Genomic DNA, 9,942 nt, shown 5'->3' with positions numbered 1-9,942 from the left:
TCCGGTGTTTGGGCGTTATAGTTAATGATCTAATCTATGAGTTCGAGATCTATGACACTGCCCAAAGCATGCGGAAGGCTTTGAAGTTAAAGTTTGGTGCAACTTCAACCACTAGGTTGTGTGGATTAACCATGAGGTTTGACTCCTAAAAAATGCGCTCTGACTACAGGATGAAGCAGCATTTTAGGGCTATGCCGACCATGATCTGAGAACTTAAGTCAGTAGGAAACAACTTGACTGTTGAACAACAAGTCCAAGCAGTGATAAGATTAGTACCGAACTCTTGGGAGAATATGAGCTTGAACCTGACACATAACGAAAATATCAAAGTCTTTGATGATGTCTCGCGTCAGTTGGAATTGGAGGCTGAGTGCTTAGTGGCTGATTCTGGTTCGCGTAAGGCATCAAGGCCTACGCTCAAGAAGTCGAAAGCCTAGGGATGAATCCAGGCCTAAGAGGGGGTTTGGAAATAGTTTTCAACCAGCAATAGATGTACCTCCGTTATAACCTCACTAGCTGCATCATTGCCCTAAGTGCAAAGATGCCTTTTATCTTCGTTTTCCTCTAGTTTTATATTCACCCATGCAACTCGGTCTGCCAAAACAAAGCAACGTGGGACTTAAAAAATAACTCTATGCACACCAAAAATTTTCTGTTTGGTTCCTCCCTTATTTTCAGCAGCGGAGCGAGTTCGTTTTCCTGAACATTTTCCTTTTTAGCAGCGCATTTATTATAGTATGAAATTTTAGTTTTTTAGTGAAATGCGTGTGGAAAAGACATTAAAGGCAAACAAAATTTTCCATTATCATAGATGCACTTAAAACACCAAGCAAACTACATCAACATGTACAACTGGTCTTATTTATATATAGTGGTAACCATGACAAGTACACAAACTGAAAGAAAATTATAACACTTATAAAGACTAGAGAACTAGGTTGTAACGACCCGAGCCTGAGGGTCCGGAGGGTTAACTCATACAACCTGATAATCAACTCCAACAATACTAATATAGTTCCAAAACCAAGAATATATCCTTTCAAATCTTTAAAACAACGTAAATACTTCAACTTAATAAACCATACATACTCACATATCAAATCCTCAATATCACAACCCAACTAAAATATCAACTTTTCTTCATGTCTCAAATAACAAACTAGAATAAAATAAAATTGACATAAGTCTCCATAAACCGTCTGAAATCAACTTAATAAATAAATAACATCCAACAACAGCACTAATACCGCGAGATACCCAAAACTATTCACAGCTAATCTTGTCCACAAACTCTAATATTGATCCTCAGCTGAACTATCAATGTCATCTGAAAATATTATGAAGAGTAAGGGGTGAGTTATCAACAACTCAGCAAGTACAGAGCATATACTAGCATGTAAACATGAGCATTTATAACGTTGATATGCAGAACAAAATATTTTATTTCAGAATGTAGAAACAACATATTTTACTTTCGAAATGCATAAACCAAAACTTGGTGCAAAACATCAGAGTGAAATTTCCAGAAAGACAAACTTATTCCCAAAAAGAAAATCCATTTTCATATCCAAACTGAAACATTATATTCATATCCCCTCATAGCATCACATTGGGACAAATACCATATTTAACCCCTATGATAGGATTATAAACCACCATTATACCCGGGGCTAGGCCGTATACCATGTTTCATCCTCGTGGTAGGGTTATAAACCACCATTATACCCATGGCTGGGCCAAATTCCATGTTTCATCCCCGTGGTAGGGTTATAAACCGCTATTATAACTATGGTTGGGCCTTAACAGAAACAGAACGAAACTTCATTGGAATCAGACCACATTCATATTCAGAATCAGAACTTCATGCCAAGGTTTTCAGGTGACACATCATATCAAAACAAAGTATTGAATAGCTTCAGATCATTTCACATGTTCGAAATAAACAGAATCAAAATATTTTCATTTATTCATAACAAAAACTTTTAGATCTTCATATTCGCTCTTTTGCATAGTTCAGAAGCAAAATGTACAAAATTGGCTTATGTCTACACCAGTCATGACAGAAAATACTCTCTTATATAGAATTTATGCATATGCAAAATAGACATCTGAGGTTGTTTTCAGATTTCTTTTCAAAAATAAACATGCTTATTTCAAGAAAATACTCGATGACGGCACCAAGGTTTTGAGACCCACAAAGAAGCTGCACAATGCCAAAACCTAAAGAAAAATCACGAAATCGTCCGTGATTGAAAGGAGAAATAGAGAACAAGAGAGAGAATGATGGCTCACCTTCGAGGAACTCAGCCAACAGCGACGAGTCTCGAGAGACACATGGGAAGAAGGGAAATCGCAGCTCACAAGGATGAACTGAGGTTTGTGTCAGAGGAAAGAACAAATCTGAGCAGCTCGAAAATGTGTTGAGGGAAAAAACTTCATGTGGAACCGATACAAAACCGTGGAGACGTGGGGAGTAGGTGCACAGGGATGGAGGGATTTGTGGAACTACAGTGCAAGGGGAGAAACCGTAGACAAGAGATACAGTGCAGCAGAAAGAAAAAAGAACTCACCAAGTGACGCCGTTTCAAGCTTCCTTTAAGTGATCACTTGTCGTGGGCCGAGCTTCATCGAGTCTGGGCTAGGCTTTGGCCCAGGCGTTACATAGGCACATTCCTTGACTTACTATATATATGAATTTAAGGAAATGCCTTACTTACAGATTGCATAGAACGAATGGGTTTCACCCTGTACCTGCTAAATCTTGCCTTCCCAAGAACAGGTCCCCACTCCTCTAAAGTTCTCTCTTTACCCATTGTAGTATAAGCCATCAGTATCATGTCTAGCACCAACTTCACATCTATTAGTTTGTTCGATATTTTCGCTTCTTGATCAATAACAGCCTCAACAATTATGACCATCCCTTTGTCCTCTAGAGTAGCTTCTTTGCGTTTTTTCAGGAATTGGATGCATTCATTGTCTCCCCAATCATGTAGAATCCACTGCGATTCACAAACGTAATACATAAAGGAATTAAGCCAATGAGCTAGGCATCGTCAAGGATACTAATCAAATAAATGACATACGTTGTTGACAACATTTTCGTCATGGACCATACTTACCATTAGGAAAGCAGCATCAGCCTTTGGAACACTTGCAAACATGTCACCTCCGACATGTTCAATTCTGAGGAACTTTGCCCCGTCAAAGACAACATGGGGAAGATCGATGCCTTGAATCCATTAACACGACTTAACCAACAACTGCAAAGTCGTTTTGTTGCCTCCACCTACGTCCACCAAACTGCTAAGCCCGTCAAATACCTCTGGACAACCTCGACGAATCGCAGGAACCACCAACTTGGCATCACATGCCACTGCTTCATTGAGGAGACGACTATGACCAGGATTTTCTGTTGCATACCTTCGTAGGTCTTCGCCATGAACTACATCAAATGGTGCAGTTTCATAGGCTAGAACACGGGCACTTAGGCTATGACATGGTGCCAACATAACTGGGCTACTCTAAAACAAAATAAGAGCGGCCATGCTATGTTTTCCATCCCCAAAAGATGGCTAGATAGATGTGTTTGTGCATAACTGATAGGTCCCAAATTCAGAGAATAAAATGCTAAAATAAATTGTCTTCTCTTTGGGTGAGAATGGTACCACAATTTGAATGCAAATGATTTCTTACCTTCTCATTGACAACTTTGGCTGCTTAAATAAGCAAAGCCACGTACAAGAAAATTGAAATGAAAGGAAAAACTAGTAGCTAACAACTCAACTGAAGCACACATAAAACAGAGCATGGCAATACACGTAAAAATAGAACAAAACTAAGGGAAATAAAAATGACGTAAAACACGCACCTTCTGAAGACCCATTTGCACGACCCTACTGATCCATTCGTGCATAAAACTCTCGCCTGCCAAGACCCAGTCCATTCCTGCTTTTCACATGTTTAATGGTTCCATCTGCTTGCATGCAATGGTTCTTCACATCCCAACTTATCCCAAGTATTTGGGATTTGGTTTATGGCCCCTCTCCGAATGACGTGGCCTAACATACCGCCCCCATCAAGTGGATCCTTGTCCTCAAGGTCCAAATTCGGAAACATTTCCCGTAACTTCTTTATTGGCTCCCATGTTGCCTCCTCAGTTGGAAGGTGCTTCCATTGCCCTAAGCTTTCTTTGATCAGTTCAGTTCCTTGCTTGTCCAACGGTAGTCTAAAATAGTTTGTGGCTCCAATAAGACCACCCCTCCATCGGTGAATGGTGGTAACTCGGCCTGTGGCTTTTTAGCGTTCCACCCATTGTCTTGGTACGGTTTGAGTAGTGACACGTGAAACACCGGGTGAATGCATGCCCCTTCTAGTAATTGTAATTTGTATGCAGCAGGCCCGATCTTCTCTAGAATCTGGTTGGGTCCTGGAAACGGCTATCTAGTTTCTGATGGACCCGTTTGAAGACCGTTTGCTGGCAGTATGGGTGCAACTTCAATAGTGCCCATTCGCCGACATCGAACGAAATGTCTCTTCGCTTCTTATCCGCCATTTGCTTCATTCTATTCACTAATCTTTCTAAGTTGGCTTTCAATTGCCATAGCAGTTCATCCTGGTTTATGAGTTGCTGGTCAACTTCATGTAACAGGGAGAGTCCATCTTTGTACGTCGGAATGGGGGGTGGCAGTCTTCCATACAACGCCTGAAAAGGGGTCATCCCTGATGAAATATGGTATGTCGTATTATACCAATATTCCGCCCAAGGTAAATAGCTGCTCCATTTCCGTGGCCACTGATGAACAAAACACCGAAGATATTGTTTGACGCAGTGATTGATGACTTCCGTCTGGCCATCCGTTTGTTGGTGGTATGTAGAACTGAGCTGTAGTTTGGTGCCCGATAGCTTAAAAAATTCTTTCCAGAAGTTACTGATGAAGATTGGGTCTCGATCACTAACAATTGATTTGGGCATACCGCTTGATGATGCTTTCCACAAAGTTTTCTGCTACTGTTTTTGCAATAAAAGGATGACTTAAAGTAAGGAAATAAGCAGACTTACTAAGTCTATCGACAACCACCATGATAGTGTCCTTTCCTTGTGACGCTCGTAAGCCCTCGATAAAGTCTAAGGTGATATCATCCCATACTTGGAACGAGATTGGCAGCGGTTGAAGAAGCTCAGCTGGAGCTAATGTCTTGGCTTTTATTTTCTGGCATACCTCACACCCCTTGATGTAGTCTTGCACTGATTTATGCATCCCATGCCAATAAAACTGTTCTCCCAATTTCCTGAATGTACATAGGACGCCCGAATGACCCCCTACCATGGTGTCACGCATTTGTGTAACAGTTTTGCCCTTAAGGTAGCATCGTTCGGAACAATGACCCTCCCTTTGTATAGTAACAAACCTTGGCACCATATATATGATCCTCCCGGTTGCTCAGTGGCCACATGACCCTTTGACTAAATGTATTGGTCTTCTTCTGCAGCTTTTTTAATTTTCTCCCATAAGCTAACCTGCAGAAAGAAAATACCATGAAGAATGGGACTGCGCTGTTTTCGAGAGAGAGTACAACTGTGGAGTTCTCACGGCCCGATCTACATTTAATTTCGTAATCGTAGCCCAAGAGCTTAGCAACCCATTTTTCTTGCTTCGGCGTTGCTATTCATTGCTCTAGAAAATATTTAAGGTTGCGCTGATGGATTCGAATATAGAATTTTTGGCCTAGAAGATAAGCCCGCCAGGTACGTATGGCTTCGACGATAGCCAACATCTCCTTACTGTACGTCGACCAGGTTTTTTTTGTCACTCCGAGGGCTTGACTCATGTATGCCACTGGTTTGCCTTGTTGAGACAGGACTGCTCCAATCTCCTCTTCGGATGCATCTGTTTCAATAGTGAAAGCATCGTTGAAGTTTGGCATGGCTAATATCGGTGTGGTCATCATGGCCTGTTTGAAAGCAAGGAAAGCGTTTTCAGCTTCTTCATGCCATCCGAATTGGCCTTTTTTGAGAAGATTGGTGAGAGGTCGTGCTATAATGCCGTAGTCTTTGACGAACTTTTGATAATAACCTGTCAAACCTAAAAACCCACGTACTTCCAAAATGTTAGTAGGTCGGGGCCAAACTGCCATAGCAGAAATTTGATTTTCATCCACTTTCACGCCCTGACTAGTGATGATGTGTTCCAAGTACTCCAATTCTTGCTGCCCAAATGCACATTTGCTATCTTTAACAAAGAATCTGTATTGCCTCAATATTTCGAAAGTTTGCCTTACATGCACTAAATGTTGATCCCAGTCCAGACTATAGATCAAAATATCATCAAAGAAAACTAATATGAATTTTTGAAGATGATGTCTAAAGATGGAGTTAATGATAGCTTGAAATGTGGAAGGTGCATTACATAAACTAAAGGGCATAACCAAGTATTCGTAATGTCCATTATGCATTTGGAAAGCAGTTTAATGGATATCACATGGTTTAACTTGTACGTAATGGTATCCCGCCCTCAGATCAAGCTTGGTAAAATAAGTAGCACCGTAGAGTTCATCGAACATATCGTCCATTGTGGGAATCAGAAATCGATCTTTAGTGGTTGCAGCATTGAGCGCGTGATAATCTGTGCAAAATCACTAGTTCCCGTCTTCCTTTTTTACCAGTAATACGGGTGATGAGAAGGGGCTAGTGCTGGGCCGCACAAGCCCGGATTGCAGAATATCTTGGACCTGCTTCTCGATCTCGTTCTTTCGATAATGCGCATATCTGTAAGGCCGAACATTAATCGGTTCAGTTCCTTCCTTGAGGGCAGTGTCGTGGTCAACCTCTCGTGTTGGTGGTAAGCTTGAAGGCTCATTGAATAATTCTGAAAATTCCTGCAATAACTCACGCAAGATTGAATGAATATTCTTTTGTAGTTCCATATGGGCAACTTGTAGGCACACAACAAATAGAGCATGGCTAGGACGAATTCCTTTAGTTATCTTTTCGATTGATGCCGCTTGGATATTTTGCCCACCGATGCCCACCAATTTCTTAGTCTAGTTTTTCCACGTGAATTCCATGGTTAACTTCCTCCAATCACACACCACGGAACCAAGAATTTCAAGCCATTAAATTCCCAAAACCACGTCTAACCCTGTGAGAGGTAAGGAATAAAGGGTTGATGAAAAAATGGAGCCTTGTAAATTGATTTATACCTCTTCAAACCTCCCTTGGCATCTAAGATTTTCTCCATTAGAAACTCGGACCGGGAAGGTTTCCGTAGGTACTACTGGTAGACGCAGCAGATTGGCCATACGCTTTCTAATAAAATTGTGAGTCGATTCGCTATCGATTAATACGATGACATAATGGGTGCAGCAACTGGCAGCGATTCGCATGGTTTTGGGAGTTGTCCATCCCGTTAGTGCATGTAGCATAATTTCTGGTTTAGGAGGCCCTTTGTTATTCACTTCAACTGGCTGTTCTTCGGTGACATCATCGCATAACAGGTTGCCGTTATCCTCGTAACTCTCCAACATGAGTATCTGTGGGCCTTGACATTTGTGTCCTGCAGTAAAACAGTCATTACAATTGAAGCATAAATTTTGGGCTCTTCTCCGCTGCATTTCTTCCCAAGTAAGTCATCTCATGGGAACGATAGCGGCTGGTAGTGCTGCTCAATTAGTAGGGGGAAGAGCTAGGGGTGCTCACGTTGGTGGTGCAGTCTTACAAACCTCCTTTGTCTAGCCAATTGATCATCCTTCATTCTTGCTAAATTGATTGCTTCTTTTAATGTCTGGGACCTAAACATCCGTATACCATCCGAGATGTCCGTCTTTAAGCCACCCATAAAAGTTCCTACAAGAGCTCGTTGCATCCATCCTTGTACTTGATTGCCCAAGTGCATGAATTCTCGCTAGTAATGAAGCAAAGAACCAATCTGCCTTATCCTCGAAAGGGCTTCATCAAAATCTTCACAATCTGACAGCCCAAAATGAGCACAAAGTTCGTTTTCAAAATTTTCCCATAAGAGAACAAGTCTTCTTCCTGGAATGTCCTGGGGATCCACTGCCACCACTGGTTGGCCTCTCTTTCCAAGTGGTAGGAAGCCAAAGAAACTTTCTAGGCTCCAGGAGTATTTTGGAACTCAAAAAATTGATTCACATGATTGAACCATTCCGTCGGATCATCTCCTGAAAATTGAGGAAATTGAAGCTTTGCTGTTTTGGAGGATATTACCATCCATCCCCCGTCGTTGCCTTCTCGATGATGGATGGGAATCTCTTGGTTTGCAAGCAAGACATCGGAAAGGCGGTTGAGAGTTTGTTCCACCTGACGAAGCCTGTTGGCCATGCCAAGCTTCATCCTGTGTAACTCATCCTGGACTCCACCGAGCGCAGCCTCCAACTGCTCAATACGCTCTGTATTGGTTCCCATAAATAACCTGGCTATGAGGCCAAATGATAGGTCCCAAATTCAGAGAATAAAATGCTAAAATAAATTGTCTTCTCTTGGGGTGAGAATAGTACCACAATTTGAATGCAAATGATTTCTTACCTTCCCATTGACAACTTTGGTTGCTTAAATAAGCAAAGCCACGTACAAGAAAACTGAAATGAAAGGAAAAACTAGTAGCTAACAACTCAACTGAAGCACACATAAAACAGAGCATGCCAATACACGTAAAAACAGAACATAACTAACGGAAATAAAAATGATGTAAAACTCGCAACTTCTGAAGACCCATTCGCATGATCCTACTGATCCATTCATACGTAAAACTCTCGCCTGCCAAGACCCTGTCCATTCCTGTTTTTCACGTGTTTAATGGTTCCGTCTACATGCATGCAGTGGTTCTTCACGTCCCAACTCATCCCAAGTATTTGGCATTTCGCTTATGGCCCCTCTCTGAACGATAACCTGGGGAGCCTTGGGTGTTAGGCATCTCTTGAATATTCCACGGTGCGTTAGGAACCTCATAACGCGTTAGAGTGGGGATGGATCGCAACCTAGAGTTGATGACAACTCGGAGAGTGTCATAGGGCCTCCTCCATGGCTTTCAATGCTATCAGCTATCCCAAGTTCGATGGCGCACTTGACTACTGCCATTTCTGCAAACCCGAATATGTTTATCATTTTTCAAGAAGTAGGAAAAGAGACTTTCATGCCACCACTGCTATTTCTTTTAACGATAATTCCACAAGGAAGACTGGCCCTCTAATGTGGACGAGTGCTGCATGCTTTGTCTTTTTTTTTTTTTTTTTCTTTTTCGTGTCGTACTTAAAGATAGCTAGGCAATAGACAAGACGAGTGTTGCGTGTCCTCTAATGTGTATTTTTCATGCATTCAATTCATATTTAGGCTTGGTTTGGATTCAGAAACCATCTTCTCTCTGCTTGTACAGTAAATTAACAATTCTCAATTCAAACGGCTTTTTTTAAATCACTAAAATGTTTCACAATATTTTCACCAACGACAAAAGAGCTCAAAGACAAAAAAGGAACTCATCTTCCCGTATACTGTTCACATGTGTTTGCTTTTGTAGACATTCAAGAAGAGAACCGAATCTCCAATGTCTTGAAATCGACAGGACCCCTTCTCCTCATGCGTGCCCTTCCTTCTACGCACCTCATCTCACATCCCTCCACAAAGGTGCAGTTCCTGAAATCTCCTCCTCCCGCGTGAATCACGCCTTCAACGTCCAAAGGAAATTGTGAGCTGATTTCAGCAAATTTTTCCCCCATTTCTGATGCTATATTTTTATAGCATCCATATAGCAAATAAGTTTATAAATAAAACAAAATAATTATAAAAAAAATTATATTACAAGATTTATTTTTTAATGGGTCTCGTGATTACTTATTTACATACACGGGAAAGTTTGTAGCACATTTCAAAACATATTAGCATCACTAATTTTAGAAGGTCCAGCTTGAAATTTATTTTAATAATAAAAT

General features: G+C 41.2%; 1 non-coding gene and 1 pseudogene across 1 annotated transcript; both read right to left on the bottom strand.

Moving 5' to 3' along the window:
* Window positions 1-399: 399 nt before the first annotated feature.
* Window positions 400-543, bottom strand: LOC121268696. The gene has a single exon (XR_005941212.1). It is a non-coding gene; the product is annotated as a U4 spliceosomal RNA (small nuclear RNA).
* Window positions 544-2,696: 2,153 nt separating this feature from the next.
* On the bottom strand, window positions 2,697-9,121 carry LOC121267205 (annotated as a pseudogene).
* Between the last annotated feature and the right edge of the window lie 821 nt (window positions 9,122-9,942).

The sequence above is a fragment of the Juglans microcarpa x Juglans regia genome, chromosome 5S (assembly GCF_004785595.1).
Source record: "Juglans microcarpa x Juglans regia isolate MS1-56 chromosome 5S, Jm3101_v1.0, whole genome shotgun sequence".
In the NCBI taxonomy this organism is placed as follows: domain Eukaryota; kingdom Viridiplantae; phylum Streptophyta; class Magnoliopsida; order Fagales; family Juglandaceae; genus Juglans; species Juglans microcarpa x Juglans regia.
The sequence above is the reverse complement of the archived record's forward strand: the minus strand, read 5'-3'. Positions and strand labels throughout refer to the sequence as shown.